The sequence below is a fragment of the Bactrocera neohumeralis genome, unplaced genomic scaffold (genome assembly GCF_024586455.1).
Source record: "Bactrocera neohumeralis isolate Rockhampton unplaced genomic scaffold, APGP_CSIRO_Bneo_wtdbg2-racon-allhic-juicebox.fasta_v2 cluster09, whole genome shotgun sequence".
Lineage (NCBI taxonomy): Eukaryota > Metazoa > Arthropoda > Insecta > Diptera > Tephritidae > Bactrocera > Bactrocera neohumeralis.
The window spans coordinates 6,023,954-6,039,801 of NW_026089622.1; the positions used below are offsets into that span (position 1 = coordinate 6,023,954).

At 33.9% G+C, this 15,848-nt stretch overlaps 1 protein-coding gene and 1 pseudogene across 2 annotated transcripts in view; one reads left to right on the plus strand and one right to left on the minus strand.

Moving 5' to 3' along the window:
• LOC126763902 (uncharacterized) overlaps window positions 1–15,848 on the plus strand; it is a 289,923-nt gene that overhangs the window by 216,019 nt on the left and 58,056 nt on the right. The window lies entirely within an intron of this gene.
• Window positions 14,504–14,706, minus strand: LOC126764824 (small nucleolar RNA U3; annotated as a pseudogene).

Genomic DNA, 15,848 nt, shown 5'->3' on the forward strand with positions numbered 1-15,848 from the left:
GTGGATTTAGGCAAACGAACTAGTTTATCAATAAACGTGTTTTTTGGAATCAACCCTTGTGGATGACGACGTTTAGGAAGTTTAGCAAGTTTTAATGGCAAGCTGTTTGTTTTGGCGAAAATGGTGCATTTATATATAGCTGACTCAATTGTTGGAGGTCGGACACGTGATGATGATGAAGAAAAGGCATCTTGAAGCACATGGTTAGAACAAGGATGATCTTCGGGTATAATTTGTATCAAGGTGTAAAAAAGCGTCGATAGTGCTTTGCCCTTTTTTGAATGCAACCTGATTTGAATGAATGAGTTTGTTGAAATGGAGAAACCAAGAGAGTCTATTAGCAACAATTTTTTCTAAAAGTTTTCCTAGACAGGGTAGAAGGGAAATAGGACGATAGCTGGTAACTTCGCACTGAGGTTTGCTAGGTTTTAAAATAGGAATGATTGCACTGATTTTCCAGATTTGGGGTATGGTGGTAGTTCGATAAATATTGTTGTAATGGTTGATAAGTGGCTTGAGGAGATGAGAAGGAACATTTTTGATGATGGGATAGGAAACTTTATCTAACCCAGGCGTTTTACCTTTAACCGCAGAAAGAGCAATATTGAGTTCTATTAAAGATATACCTGAGTCGAGATATTCGGCTGAAGGGGATAAAGCAGATGAAACGTAATTATAGGCAAGTAAAGAGTGCTTATTAGACGAGTATTCAGAGGAGAAATTATAATCAGAAGAGTTTGACGAGAAAAAATTGGCGAATTCTAAAGCTATATCCTGTGGATATAGTAGATTGCCTTGAGAGGAGTTGAGTGAGAGAATAGGAGAGAAAGAAATATTGCCAGATAATCTTCTTATATTTGACCAAATCATTTTATGGTCAGAAGAGGAATTAATGTTGCTGGTAAATGTCTGGAAAGATTTAACTTTTGCTTGCTTCGCTTTTCTTCTGAAAATGGCATTAGCTTTTTTATAAGCAACAAGGTTTAATGACGAACGATTTTGTTTGAAATGATGCCATGTTTGTTGCTTACGCAGTCTAAGAGAAGATAGCTCACTATCCCACCAAGGAGGGTTATGATTACAAGGTTTAGGAGAGGTTTGTGATATAGATTGATTGGCAGCAGATCTTATAATCTTCTGAATCCTAGAAGTTTCCTGATTAATAATATCTGTAGAAGGGAGGGTGTCTCAGTAACGTAAACAAAATTCTTGAAATTAGGGCCAATCAGCTGAATCAGTGTTAAAAAATATTCTGGGTTTGAAGAAATTGGAATTATGGGAGGAGATTTTGGCTATGATAGGAAAATGATCGCTACCATGCAAATTATCTATACAATGCCAAACAACTTTGGGAGAGAGTCAAGTGGAACAAATTGTAAGATCTATATGGGTGAAGGTGGAATGAGTGGAGAAATGGGTAGGGGAACCATCCTTAAGGACAACACAGTCCGAACAGAGGACAGCATCCTCAATAATGCGGCCCCTGGAGTTAGTTGAAGAAGAACCCCAAAGAGGGCACCAGGCATTGAAGTCACCAGCCAGTAAAAAAGGAGTTGAGCCAGAAGGGAAAAGGTTAAAGAAGTCTGCTGAAGTAAAAGTTTGGTGAGGAGGGGAATATGCACTGATGATTATGATTTTTTGGGGGGAGGAAATTTCGATGGCAACGGAAGAGATATTCGAAGGAGATATTGGGAGAATATTATGCGGTATACTTCTCTTAATCAGGATTGCAATACCTTGTTTGCTTGATGTGACGGAAGGAAGGTTATAAAAGTGACCAGCATAGGCTTTTGGAGTATGAGCTGATATATTGTTTGCAATATGTGTGTCGTTTAATAATATGACAGAGGGGTTATATTTTTTAATTAAAATTTCAAGTTCAAAGTAGTTATTAATGTATCCGTTAATATTTCATTGAAGAAAAGTTAACATAGAAAAATAAAGAAAATTAAAGTATATATGTATGAAAAATGTAAGTTTTAATTGGACTTTAATATCTAGAATTATGTATCTATGGATACTTGGGTATGCGATTGTGGATGGCAGGAGGGTTCAGGTGAAGTAGGAGAATTGTATAGGAAAGAAACGGGGGGAGAAGGGGTTTCGGGGCAATCATTATGGATTGAGTGTATGTTGGTAGGGCATGAAGCAATATTTTTTAAAGTTGCAGCTTTCATGTTGTCATTAGAATCATTAGTGTTTGAAGTTTTTTCGATGTTGATGTATTTTTTTGAGTAAGTATTGTTGTTGGAAGCTGTTACGTTAGCATAAGAGAATGGTGAGGGAGTAGAAGGCATTAGAGATTTGTATAAATTGATGGCTTCACGCATAGAACACTTGTGGATACTTTTAATTTTAAGTATCTCTTTAGACTGGACAAATTTTAGACAGGCGTTAAAGGAAGAAGGGTGTTCACCATCGCAGTTAGCACATTTGACTATAGAGCATTCAGTGGGAGGGGTATGATTAGGGGTAGGTTGCAGATAGCACAAGATGGGGTCTTATTACATCGCTTAGCAGTATGACCCAGCAACTGAAAATTCTTGCAGCGCATGGGATTAGGATAGTAGGGCGGATATCGAGGGTACACCAGGCAACTTCAATACGACTAGGTAAAGTATATTTGTCAAAAGTTAATAATAAAGCACCAGTAGGTACACAATCACCATTGTTTATCTTGGTAAATTTATGAAAATCGGATACTCCTTGATCTTTTAGACCATCAATTATTTCGTCATCAGCAAGCTGACAGATAAATGGAACGTAAATTGTTCCCTTTACTGAGTTCAGAGAGTTGTGAAGAGATATCTCAACAGCGCCAGCTCCGGGAAGATGTTTGGTTTGTAAAAATTTGTCAGCGATTTTTTGGTTCTTGACCAAAAGAAGTAGGCTGCCGTCACGAAGCGATGTGATTTTGTTAATGTCTTTGCTTATGGCCTGAATACCTTTATGTACCGCAAAGCAAGAAGTGGATGCAAAATGTTTTCTGGCGTCCTATGATTTGATTACGAGGTACTTGGGATCATCCTTCTTAGAAATAGGTAATTCCGGGAAGAATTCCAGCGTCGAATTTTCTGGCTTTTTCCTCTTGTTTTTAGGACCCGGGGATAATAGTGCAAACCTATTATCCCCCAGCCTGTTGGCCCCAGGGGGCATTGCGAAAGAATTTACGTTCTTACCCGATTAAATTGTGGATTTAACTTTATAATGAAAAGTATAAAAAACACGTGGAAAGTGTAACGAATTGAAGCTCAAAATGTCAAAGCTAGGTTAAATTGCGCGTACACCAAGTAACGAGAAGTTATGCAGCGAGTAGGTATATGTGCGCTCGATATGAAAAAATCAACCGTACACAACCACGAACAACGAATCAATGTCGTTTCAAGATATAGTTCATATGTATACGAAGTCTTTCTTGAAATGTATATTGTTTATTTATTATTTTTCTAGGGAGTGTATGTCAATATGTGACTCCTCCACCCCTAGATTCAATGGTCTCCATTGAATATCTAACATTGAATGCTGCAAAGTTTTCTTATTATTACTAGTCCTTCTTCTTCTTAATTGGCGTAGACACCGATTACGCGATTATAGCCGAGTTAACAACAGCGCGCCAGTCGTTTCTTCTTTTCGCTACGTGGCGCCAATTGGATATTCCAAGCGAAGCTAGGTCCTTCTCCACTTGGTCCTTCCAACGGAGTGGAGGTCTTCCTCTTCCTCTGCTTCCTCCGGCGGATACTGCGTCGAATACTTTCAGAGCTGGAGTGTTTTCGTTCATCCGGACAACATGACCTAGCCAGCGTAGCCGCTGTCTTTTAATTCGCTGAACTATGTCGATGTCGTCGTATATCTCGTACAGCTCATAGTTCCATCGAATGCGGTATTCGCCGTGGCCAACGCGCAAAGGACCATAAATCTTCTGCAGAACTTTTCTCTCGAAAACTCGCAACGTCGACTCAACCGTTGTTGACATCGTCCAAGACTCTGCACCGAATAGCAGGACGGGAATTATGAGTGACTTATATGTAGAGTTTGGTTTTTGTTTGTTGTTATTATTACTAGTAATGATTATAAAAGTATAGTTACATTGTTGTTTCTGTTTTATTTTGTTCATGTTTTAAACTTGACATTAGACCAATTGTGGTATTTGTTTTTTTTTTGTGTTTTCTTCATTTGAAAGAGGTTGAATTTGCAGCTCTACATTTAGATTTGTATTTTTATTTCTCTTATATATTATACATTTTACCAATATTCCTATTGCTATTAATAATATTATTAGTATGCTTATGCCATAATTTTTATTTTTGTGTGTTTTTAATTCTTCCTACTTGTTTATATTTTTTTCTTAATTTATTATTATCTCTGATAAATATGTTACTTTTTCAAACTGTAATGCATCAGTTTCTTTTTCAGGGAAAATATATCTTTCTTCTACAATAACTTTTTGGTTTTGGAATGATTTATTTTTTATCTCAACTTTACAATTATAAAAATTTATTAATACATTTCCTTCGAGTACAATTTTTCTATTGTCACAGTTTTGTTTAATTTTTATTTTATATGTATTTTTAATCAGGATAGTATCGTCTTCGATATCTTCGATCATTGTGTCATTATTATATTCGTATTAACATTTCTGTTCTCTTATCATTTAAAAATGCTGCTTATTAGATAATGGCGTATTAGTATTAGATATGCTTTAATGTGTGTAGTTGGTTGGCTTATAGCTAAGAGTAATGCGTCATCTTTATATGAAAGGAGTCCTGTCTCTACGTGTTTTAATTGAAAAATGTCAATATTGAATCTTTCAATTTCTTCTGTTGATAATATTCTAGGGAGTAATATATTATGCTTTGCTGAAGCTATGTTTTCTTGAATTTGTTCAATTTTACTTTCTAAGTGTTTAAGTTTAAGCATCTGATCGAAATAAAGCATGTGTTTTATAATTTATTCGTTTGATTTATTTATTTTTGAAAAGGTTTTTAGTATTTCTGTCCTATCGTCTTTTATGGTTCTTTTTAATGTTGTAATGGATTTATTGAACTTGTCATTATATACATATTTGTTGATTTACCGCTCCAATTATCTTATGATTATTTTTCTCTATTATTTCTAAATGTAGTAGTTTGTTTTCTCTATCTTCATTGTCCAATGTTCCGAATAGCCACTTGTATGTAGTCCCTACAATATTAAATAGTCCTCTGCGTTTTCTGTTATTTCCCATAGGCATTAATGTGTCTATTTTTGCTTCAATAAACTTTATTTCTTCGTATAATATTTCTCTGTCATTCCTGTTATATTGGTTGAAATTATTTCCTAAGTTATTTTCAATTTTATTTATAATCTGCTTAAATTCCTTGGGGTGTATTATATGGATTACCGTTGTGGTTTGATTCACTATCTCTACCTCTCTGATTCTTATTTTAGCGTATCCCGATTGGGTTTCAAGCTTGTTTATTTGTAGAAGTCCATTGATTTCCGTTATTATCGTTAAGAGTATTGCAATTTTCGCAATATTAATCCTGAAATTAAAATTTTCGTTTAATTTGAGTCTTGTATGCTTTTTTAAACTTTGAATCTTTAGATATTAAGTGATTTCCCTCTTCTTTAAAGTTGTCTACTCCCTTTTATCTTGGTTGTGCTTTGTTAACTCTATGATTTTTCATTATATTTATTCTGAAAATCTTGTATGTTTACTCTGTTTTCTTTTTTATTGATATTATTTATTATATTTTATTTTTGCTTTTGTAATTTTTCCGCGAGTTTGTTTAGTTCTTGTTCGAAAAGTAAGTTATTTATGAAATCAATTGGCCTCTTTTTTGTCGTAGAATGTATGGTATTATTATAAGCGGTTATTGCTTTGAACACTTTCTGTTTCAAGTTGTCGTTGTTATTTGCATCAGCATTAAAAAGTCTTAAATCTTCATTCAAAGTTAAGTGTAATCTTTCAACATCCGCGTTTCCTGTTTTGTTATAAGTGGTCGTTAGGTGTAGGTTTATTTTATTATCTTTTAAGAATTGTTTTATTGTACTGTATCTAATTCATTGTCTGTTACAAAAGTTTCCGGTTTGCCTAAATATTAAATTCTTTCTTTTATGGCATTTACAATTGATATCCAAGTTCTGTCCTTTAATGATTTGGCTGTTGCGTATTTTGTTAATTTATCGATGCTTGTGAGGTACATTATGCTTCTTTGTGGGTACCAAAGATCAAAATGAACAATATCGTTATGTTTTTTTAGGAATTTCCGTAATATTTAAACAATGTTTTATAGGGTTTCTGTCGAATTTCGCCTTATTACATATTTCACAATTACTGATGTATTTATGTATTTCTTTTTGTAATTTGGGGTAGTAGTGTGTTTTTTTATATCCTCAAATATTTCATTTATTCCCCTGTCATTATTTTCCAGGTGTTTTTATTCTATCAATGTTAAAAGTTCTCCTTTGTCTGTTACATCCTTTAAAATTATGTTTGATTTCATTATGTTTAGATTTGCATTATTTGCGAAAAATTTTATATATAACTCTTGAATTTGTAGAAATAATTTGTCATCTGGGCAGGAAATTACGATTGAACCTTTTTTCCAGTAGGTTTTCTTGCATTATTTTTAAAATGTCACTTTCAAGTGATACGTTTATTATGTTTCTTATTTTCCTTTGATGTATTATTTTCTTTGTTATTGATTGCCTTTGCGCTCTTTGAATTATAAAATGATTTTTATATAAGTTAACACATAATGCCCAATTTCCAGTTGGGTACGAATGTGGTGAGGCCAATACAACATATTGCCTCATCAGCAGATTGTGTGGGCAACGACCGCCACTACAGCAACGACATATCATTCGCCGTTCTGCAGATTACGTAAAGAATAACAACCACCATGGCGGCGAGGCGGACGGACAGCAAGCCACACGCAAGTGAGCGTTCTTACATAAACTGTGTCAATAGCCGATTGCGTAAACAGTTGACCAGCGATCGTTGCTTGCACTATCATCAATTGGATAAACAATTGTATGTAGCAGAGTCAGCACGACGCAGACGTCAAAGCCGGCAGCGTCGACTACTGAATATGCGTTCTTAGGGCTTAATGGTTAAGTTAGGTTTTGTGCTAAGTTAGATTTAAGTTGAGCATAAGCCGGAGCACGTGGGGACTGGCCAATAAAGTGTATTTGCAAAACATACAATTAGTGTAATTATTGCCGCGTCCGACGACCGGCTCATACAAATCATATAGTGATTACAGCATACATCATTTATTTATATATTGATTGCATTTTCTGTTATTTTTATGAAGTATGTAGTATATGTTTCTGCACTATGTACTGTATCTATGTCATCATCATTAAATATTTCATTTAAATTCAATTCTACGATATTATTATTTTCATAATTTAGTCTGCTTAGACCATCTGCATTTACATTTTCTTCTCCTTTATGTATTAAATGTCGAAATCAAATTCATTGAGTTTAATTTTCCTTCTTTGGAGCTTAGCATTTGGTTCTTTTAAGTTGTTCAGCCAAACTAATGGTCTGTGATCAGTTTTAATAACAAAGTGTCGGCCAAATAAGTACGGACGGAAATATTTCGTTGCCCAAACTATTGCGAGTAACTCTTTTTCTATCGTACTATAATTTTTTTCATAATAAAATAATAAATTTGTAAATAAATAAATTTGTTTTGTTATCTTGCATAAGGGCTGCTCCTTGAGCAAAATTACTAGCATCTGTTACAAGAGTAAAAGTTTGTGTGAAATCTGGGTGGATTAAAATGGGGTAATTTGAAGAAAGAATCTTTGTAATCTTGGTCATCTATGTTAATTTTTAAGCCCTTTTTTAAATATTTTATTAAATGTTATGCTATTTTAGAGTAATCTTTAATAAACCTCCTATAGTATCCCGTAATACCTAAAAATGCTTTTATTTCCTTAACACTTCTTCGAAGTAGAATCTTTTCTATTGCTTCCACTTTTTTAAGGGGTTTGGCTTAATACCATCTTTTGTAATCAAGTGACCTAGGAATTTTGTTTCTTATCTTAGGAAATCGCATTTATTTAATTGGACCTTTAGATTTTTTTCTTTTATTCTCATTAAAATTTTGCTCAATGATTCTAGGTGCTCTTCTACGCTTGTAGAAAATACTAGAATATCGTCCTTGTACACAACGCAAATTTTGCCGATATATTCTTTAAATATATCGTTTGGAACGTTGCCGGTGCATTTCGCAATCCGAAGGGCATTCTTAGAAATTCATAATGTCCATTTGCAGTGGAGAACGCTGTTTTATGTATATCGCGTTCGTCCATTTCAATTTGATGAAAACCTTTGACTAAGTCGAGAGTTGAAAAATATTGGCATCTTCCCAATTTGTCAAATATATCGTCTATATCTGGAATTGGAAATCTGTCTTCCGTAGTTACGCTGTTCAACTTCCTGTAGTTGATCACAAGACGCCATTTTTGTTCATTGGTTGCGTCCAGCTTCTTTGGTACCAGCCGAATAGGGGTGTTGTAAGGGCTAGAGGATGCTCTAATTATACCTTGAGTTAACATTTGATCTATTTGTTTTATATTCCCGGTTTGTGTATTTCTGAGTATCGGGAGATTTTAGAGTAAACCGGAATATCATTTTTGGTTATTATTCTATGTTTTGTTGAACTTGTTGATCAAGCTTGTAACAAATAGACACATATGTTACTTTACTTCTACGTTGGCAATCACTATTTGCATACGAACATACGTGTAAACTGATTTGGGTCAAATCGAACAGTCATCCCGCACATATGAAATAAAACACACCCGTTCACTTGTGTAACACACTTGTATAATATACAACGTACTTTATTTGGAGAACACTCAACTTTATATAAATGATATTTCTCTTTACGCTAAATGTTTATTTATTTCGGAAGTCCATGAAGGTTGTCGATTTAAACGGGATCGTATGTGGTGCTAACCACAGCGCGCGGGATTGGTGTCGCAAACGAATACATATAAAATTGATGACAAGATCAACGGCGATCAGACGATGATCCAATTGAAGTATCGATCCGGTAGCGAAGCGGACCGGGTGATGATGACAGGGCGCAGTGAGTCAGCGAATGTGTGTGGATCGAATGTGTCCGCAATCCTTTTTCCCAGCCTTTTTGTTAAGTGGGTTGATTGATGGAGAGGTGTGGTGAGTTGCGTTGTGTGGTGATGTATAAGAGTGCTGTCATCGGAAGTGTAGTATTAGTGTGTGCCAGTTTTCCCGGGTAGAGGGGGCAGATGCTTAACTCACTTAAACACTTGTAAATGTTAAATTATCATCTTCGTTGTAGAATGCGCTTTTATATCTTTTTAGTATATTTATAAGTCTATTTTTGTCTATACCGTTAAGGTGATTGGTGTCAACGAGTTCTGTGACACATTTTTTCTTCGTCTTTTATGTCATTACAGTTGTATATTTTCGTTGTCATTTCGTTGTATATTTTTTCTTCTTTTGTTAGATAAAAGTCAGTATTGTTTTATTTGTTTTTTTATTCTGTTTGGGTAGTCTATTAACGCATTTATCTTCGTTAAGATGTTGTTACCAATGAGTCCGTCAAAGTTCTTGTTAAAATTACATTCCAGGAATTCACTTTTGATTTCTTTTTCATTAAATTCTTTAAATATTGGGAATCTGCAAGGTTTCTTAACTTGCCGTTTTTCTTCCCATTGCTGTGACTTGCACATCTGTTTCCCTCTTCCATTTCGGTTTACAAACATTTTCGTTGATCAAACTGATTTCTGCTCCAGTGTCAATGATGAAATATAACTTTCTTATGTGTGTATCTATTATTACATATGGTAATTGTTTTGTGGATCCCACTGAAAATGTGTATTTGCATTGCCAATATCCATGGGTTCTGGTTTATTGCGATTTGATATTGCGGACCGATTATTTCCTGATTGGTTGTAATTCCGCATTTGATTCCCGTCTCTTTGTTGATTAAAGTTTCTCTGTTGGTTGAAATTTCCCTGTTGGTTATAATTTGTGTTTCTTGTTTGGTTTGATATTCTAGTTTGGCTTGATCTGTTGCCACTGTTATAGTTATTAGCTACATCCCTTGGGACATAGCCACCGTTATACCTATTTTAATTATATATATTATAATTACTGTTATAAGTGGGGATATTATTTATATTTTGGTTGGGTCTGGAAAATGTTCTATTGTTAACGTTATCGCTAAAATTAGTCCTACGATAGCTATTTGGGTTAGGATCTTTCCTTCGTTGCCCTGGGGCTGTGAAGCCTTGATATCTATCTTCTAATATTATTTTGAATGCCGTTTCTAGACTATCCGGGTCTCTTGCAATAATCATAGTTTTAGTGGGTTCTGGGAGATGTTCCTTAAATGATTTCAGTGTCTATTAACTTCATTCGTTGAGAAATTTAAATCATTATGCGCTACTATTATGCAGTTTATTGCTAATTTTATTTATCTTAAAATAATAATTTTCTATTGTTGAGTCGAGACTGATGGTTTTCAACTCATCCATAAGTACCGCTGAACTTCTCTTTTCCCCGCAATTGATCAGAAGTATTTGTTTCAATATTACCCAATCATTAACTTGTCCATATCTGTGAATTATTTCCCTAGTTTTTCCTACGCATCTTCCTTTCAGATAATTGATTAAAATTTTTTGATTTCTTACATCAAAAGTTAATATTGTGGGTAATATGTCTTCAATTTGCTTAATAAAGTCTGTTAGTTGGTTCGGATCTCGTCCATTAAATTGTACAATTCCATTAATACAGTTTAAAGTGAGTTGAAAAAATGGTATGGTGGCTTTCATTTTGAGAGAATTTTATTTCGAGTGAAAATAATAAAAAAAAATGTTCGTATTTATTTTGATTCAACTTAATTTATGTAAGAAGTTCCGACTGTGTGCTGTCTACTCTTGTACTGAAGACACCTTTTTTTTTTTTTTTTGTTTCAATATCTTTTTTTTATTTATTGAATCTGCTTTTTGTTTTAAAGCCTAACAATAAGTTATAAAATCTTAAATCTAATTAAAAACTAGACACGCTCAAGCAAATGATTGAGCTGTTTTGGTGATACATTGCTCCTTAGTACGCGGGCATATCTCTTCTTTTAAGGCGTGTTTGATTGCAGGAATGTACCAAAGCATTAGCCAAAGGGTTTGGGTGATCACGGAGTTTAGATATATATTTCAATTTGCTGTCTTCTACTTCTTTCTTTACCATAGAAATACCAAGGTCTTTATGGATATTTTCATTACGCATGTACCATGGCGAACACGTGATTGATCTAAGCATTTTTGATTGGAACCTTTGTATTATGTCTATATTAGTTGCACAGGTCGTACCCCACAGTTGAATTCCATACATCCAAATCGGCTTTATGACCGCTTTATATAAAAGCACTTTGTTGTCTAGGCTAAGTTTGGAGTTTATATTTAATAGCCAATTTAAATTTGCAGCTCTTATCTTCATGCAAGTTATTTTACTCGCTATGTGTTTTCTCCACGTAAGTCTTCTATCGAGGTGAATACCAAGATAAGTTACTTCATTCGCTTGGGGTACTAAAATATTATTAATTTTTACTTCCGGACACATTTTTGGTCTAAGCGAAAATGTAACATGCTTACACTTTTGTTCATTAACATTTATACGCCAGTTGGCTAGCCATTCTTCGACAAACCTTAGGTGCTCGGCTAGTATTCTTGATGCTATTATGTGTCATTTGTTACGGCTCACTAAAGCTGTGTCATCCGCAAAAGTTGAAGTCAATATATTATTAGCTGTTGGAAGATCTGCTGTATATATGATGTATAGTGTTGGGCCTAAAACACTGCCCTGGGGTACGCCAGCCCTTATCTGTCTTTCATCAGATATGAAATCTCCCACTTTTACCATAAATTTTCTATTTTTTAAATAAGACTCCAATATTTTATACAATTCTGAAGGTAGGATATTTTTAATCTTATATAAAAGGCCCTCATGCCATACCTTATCAAACGCCTGAGCCACGTCTAGGAATATAGCTGAACAGTACTCTCTGTGCTCAAATGCTTTTCTTATTTCGTTAGTAATTCTATTTACTTGCTCTATCGTGCTATGTTTTTCACGAAACCCGAATTGGTGCGTTGGTATTATATTATTTTCGTGGAGGAAAGGAGACATCTTTGATAGCAACACTTTTTCAAATATTTTAGAAAGACAGGATAGAAGACTGATTGGTCTGTATGAAGACGGCTGTGTTAAGTCTTTCCCAGGTTTGTCTATCAAGATAATCTGCGACTTTTTCCATGAATTAGGATAGTGTCCGAGATTAAGAATTGCATTGAAGAGCAAAGAGAGCACCTAACTAACACCTAACTAACAGTTTGAAAAGAAATCTAGTCGAGACACATTAGCAATTTTATCATTACAGTTTTGGAGACACTGTTTTAGTGAAACATTTGTTTTTGATTTTGCAACACTCTGTATACGCACGATTGAGTTTTTATTTTACACTATTGTGCGATAATTTTTACACATTGCTTTGTATTTTCTTACTTACTCTAAAAAGTTTTAATATATTTATATATATTTTTCTTACTCTTATTTGTTCTGCTGTTTGGTACTGCTGCTGCTGTTGATGTTGTTGTAATTGCTGTTACTGCTGCTATTATAATTGTTGTTAATGTTGTTGTTCTTGTTATTGCTGCTGCTGGTTTACTAATTCCCACTCTGTTTTTATTTTGTTTTATTACGCGTTAATGCTGTTGATGATGTTGTTTTTATTATTGTTGCTGTTGTTATTATAATTATAATTAATTTTAATTCCCATTTATTTTATTTTGTTAAGCGTTTTGCACTTTGTTGGTTAATAACTTAGTTTACTTATTTGTGAATTCTTGACATGTGAATCCTCGTCGCCAGTTTTGGTGCAATAAAGAACTCAAGCTTCTTCGCTTGGCTCTTTATTTCCACTTTAGAATTAAAAATAAAAGAAACGATCTTCCTTGCTTAGTTCTATACTTCAACTGAATTAATCTTTATTTCAATCTGTGCAGCTTACATACTAATTTGATGTGTGCGCAGGCACTTATAAATGCGTTTATATTAACATACATACATATATTTGCCTGCATGCCATAGGAATATGTTTGGTCAGCAGAAATGTGTAGGCAAACTTGATTCGCTTCAAGATAGAGTTCATATATGAAGTCTTTCTTGAAATTAATATTGTTTATTTATTATTTTTTCTAGGGAGTGTATGTCAATATGTGACTATACATATGCAATTATCACACTCTATTCAACCAATTTTCACTCCAATCCTCTGCTTACCAAACGAGGTCAATCCCGAATCCGGCTCGACTTGGACCAAATGTTAAATCCAAGATGAATCAATCAAGATTGTACACCAAAACACCAATTAAATAAAAAAAGATAGGTGTTTTTTTACCTTGGGAAAATAGCAAAAAAAAACCCAGTGCCATTTATTCGTTCAATCTCAGATGAATACTAAAATACATTTTATAATTTTATGATGCCCATACCTCTTACATTGCCATTACGATTATGCCATATCACATCAATTCAGCAAATTCGTAATAACATGTATAACGAAATTGATTCAGAACCTTTTCATGGGTTACACTCACTCATAAGACGTCATCTTTTGTTTAGTTTCTTTATACTATAAATTGCTAAAGAATTCAATTGTTTCTTAATATCTCGCTAAAACTTACTGAGCATTCTTCATTTGGATCATAAATAAGAAAGTGATTTTCTAAATCTGTTTCTTTCTTTAAACGTTGACGAATTAGAGTGGTGGTAAGAGAACCAATTCCGGTGCATGTTCCCACATCTGCTTCCTTTTCCTCGTCATTTTACTTCCATCTAAAACTTCAAAAAATTCATCATTGTCCAAAACAGAATATTCAAAGAACTCGTTGACATCTTCTAAACTTTCTCACCCAATCCTCTAGCCACCTAAAAAAAAAAAGATGCGTGGAGTCCCTACGCGCGGATGAAGTTATACTTCTTAGTGATATTCCAAGAAATACATATCATTTTGTATGAAAGAAAACTAGAAAACTTAAATTCACATTTTATAAATTTATTATCTCCCCGAGCATGCCTTTGCCAACAAGTCGTCTTTTCGCGACGATGGCAAAAGCTAAAAATCATAAATTGCACAACTTTCTGGTGCTTTTCGTAAAAATCTGCGTCGATATGTATTCACGATCATACGTATACATACATACATATTTACACATGTTTGTAGGCGAAGCTGCTACAGCGGCAAGGGGTGACAATCGGCGGCAATTACATTACTTATGCCATAGAAATTCCATTGCTACTAATATGGAAATGACAACGAAATAATGCAAATTTGCATATTTCTAAAGGTCACTAATTTCTTTTAAGAAATGAAAGGAATGAATGATCCTGAGAAGTATAGTCTTAACTTTTCAACGGCCAACGCAGAGCATTTCAACCAAAAGGAATTTATTCATTAAAATCACCACTCAGAAGTCGGTTTATCCGTTGTAAGCGAACGTTTTTCGAAGAAACATAATTTCTAATATGCCACAAGACACAATTAGAAATCAACTTCTTAAACCTCACGCTGTCAGATAAAACGATATATCTCGTCATCACGGGTCGATTTCCAAAAAATGAAAATGAAGACTAACTACAGAAATAATCCTGTAAAATATAGCCTTAATTTTTCAACAGCCAACGCAGGGTATTTCAACAAAAGGTCACATAAAATAGTCGAGAATTCGCACAAATAAAAGACAAAGGAAAGAAAAAGCAGTATAACTTCAATAATGAACAAGCATACAAACATACATATGCGCAGCAGCAGCAAGGAAAGAGGTAACAATCGGCGATCCATTGTATATTTCTTTCGTGCATAACTAAACCATAATTAGGACAATGGAATTCAAGTGTCAATGGAGGTCTAGGAGGAAAGCGCTTCAAAAGTTACGACGAGCACGTAGAAGGTGCGTAGGTTCGAATCCCAACAGAATTTATTTTTAATTGAATATGTGATCTTATTTTATAATAACTCATTTTAAATATATAAAAGATTTACCTAAACATTATGATGATATTTTCGTGATTCATACGCAATGTACGAATGTAAGCAATTTCGTTTTGCCGTCGGCATTTCAATTTCTCATGCTTCAATTTTTGCTTTCAACCAAGAAATCGCTTGTATGTATGTATGTACATATGTGCAATATATTCCTTTGCGTTTTGCCGTCGGCATTTCCATATTGACATGCAAAAGTAATTATGTATTTCATTGTTTCGTTTTGGCCCAATTTTGTATATTAAGACAAGTGTGAATAATTGCGCCAAAATCAAATATATTATATATTCATATGTAAACATGTTTTAAACTTTACATAAAATTTAAGTGTCAATAATTGCGCCAATTTTCATAATGTTGGAAATTTTGCGCGAATAAGACGTGTGCGGGTTAAGTCGTGAATTTTACTTATATGAATTAATTAATTTGAAAGTGCCGAAAAATGCGAAACGAAATTTCAATAAATTTAAATAAATTTAAGTAAATTTACATGTATTTTCATTTATATTTAATTGTCAATAAATTTTTTAAAAATTATTTGCCCTAGTTGTCCATTTTTTATTTTCTCACACATTTCAGCCGATTTTTGTAAAGAAATTTGACCGGCGTAGAAGCAAAATGCGAAACAATCATACATATGTACATATGTATATTATGTCGTTTGCACATTTGTCTGTATGTTTGCGAAAGCAAATGTTCTACAAAAGCATATTTCTATACTTAAACAAGTAAGGAAGGGCTAAGTTCGGGTGTCACCGAACATTT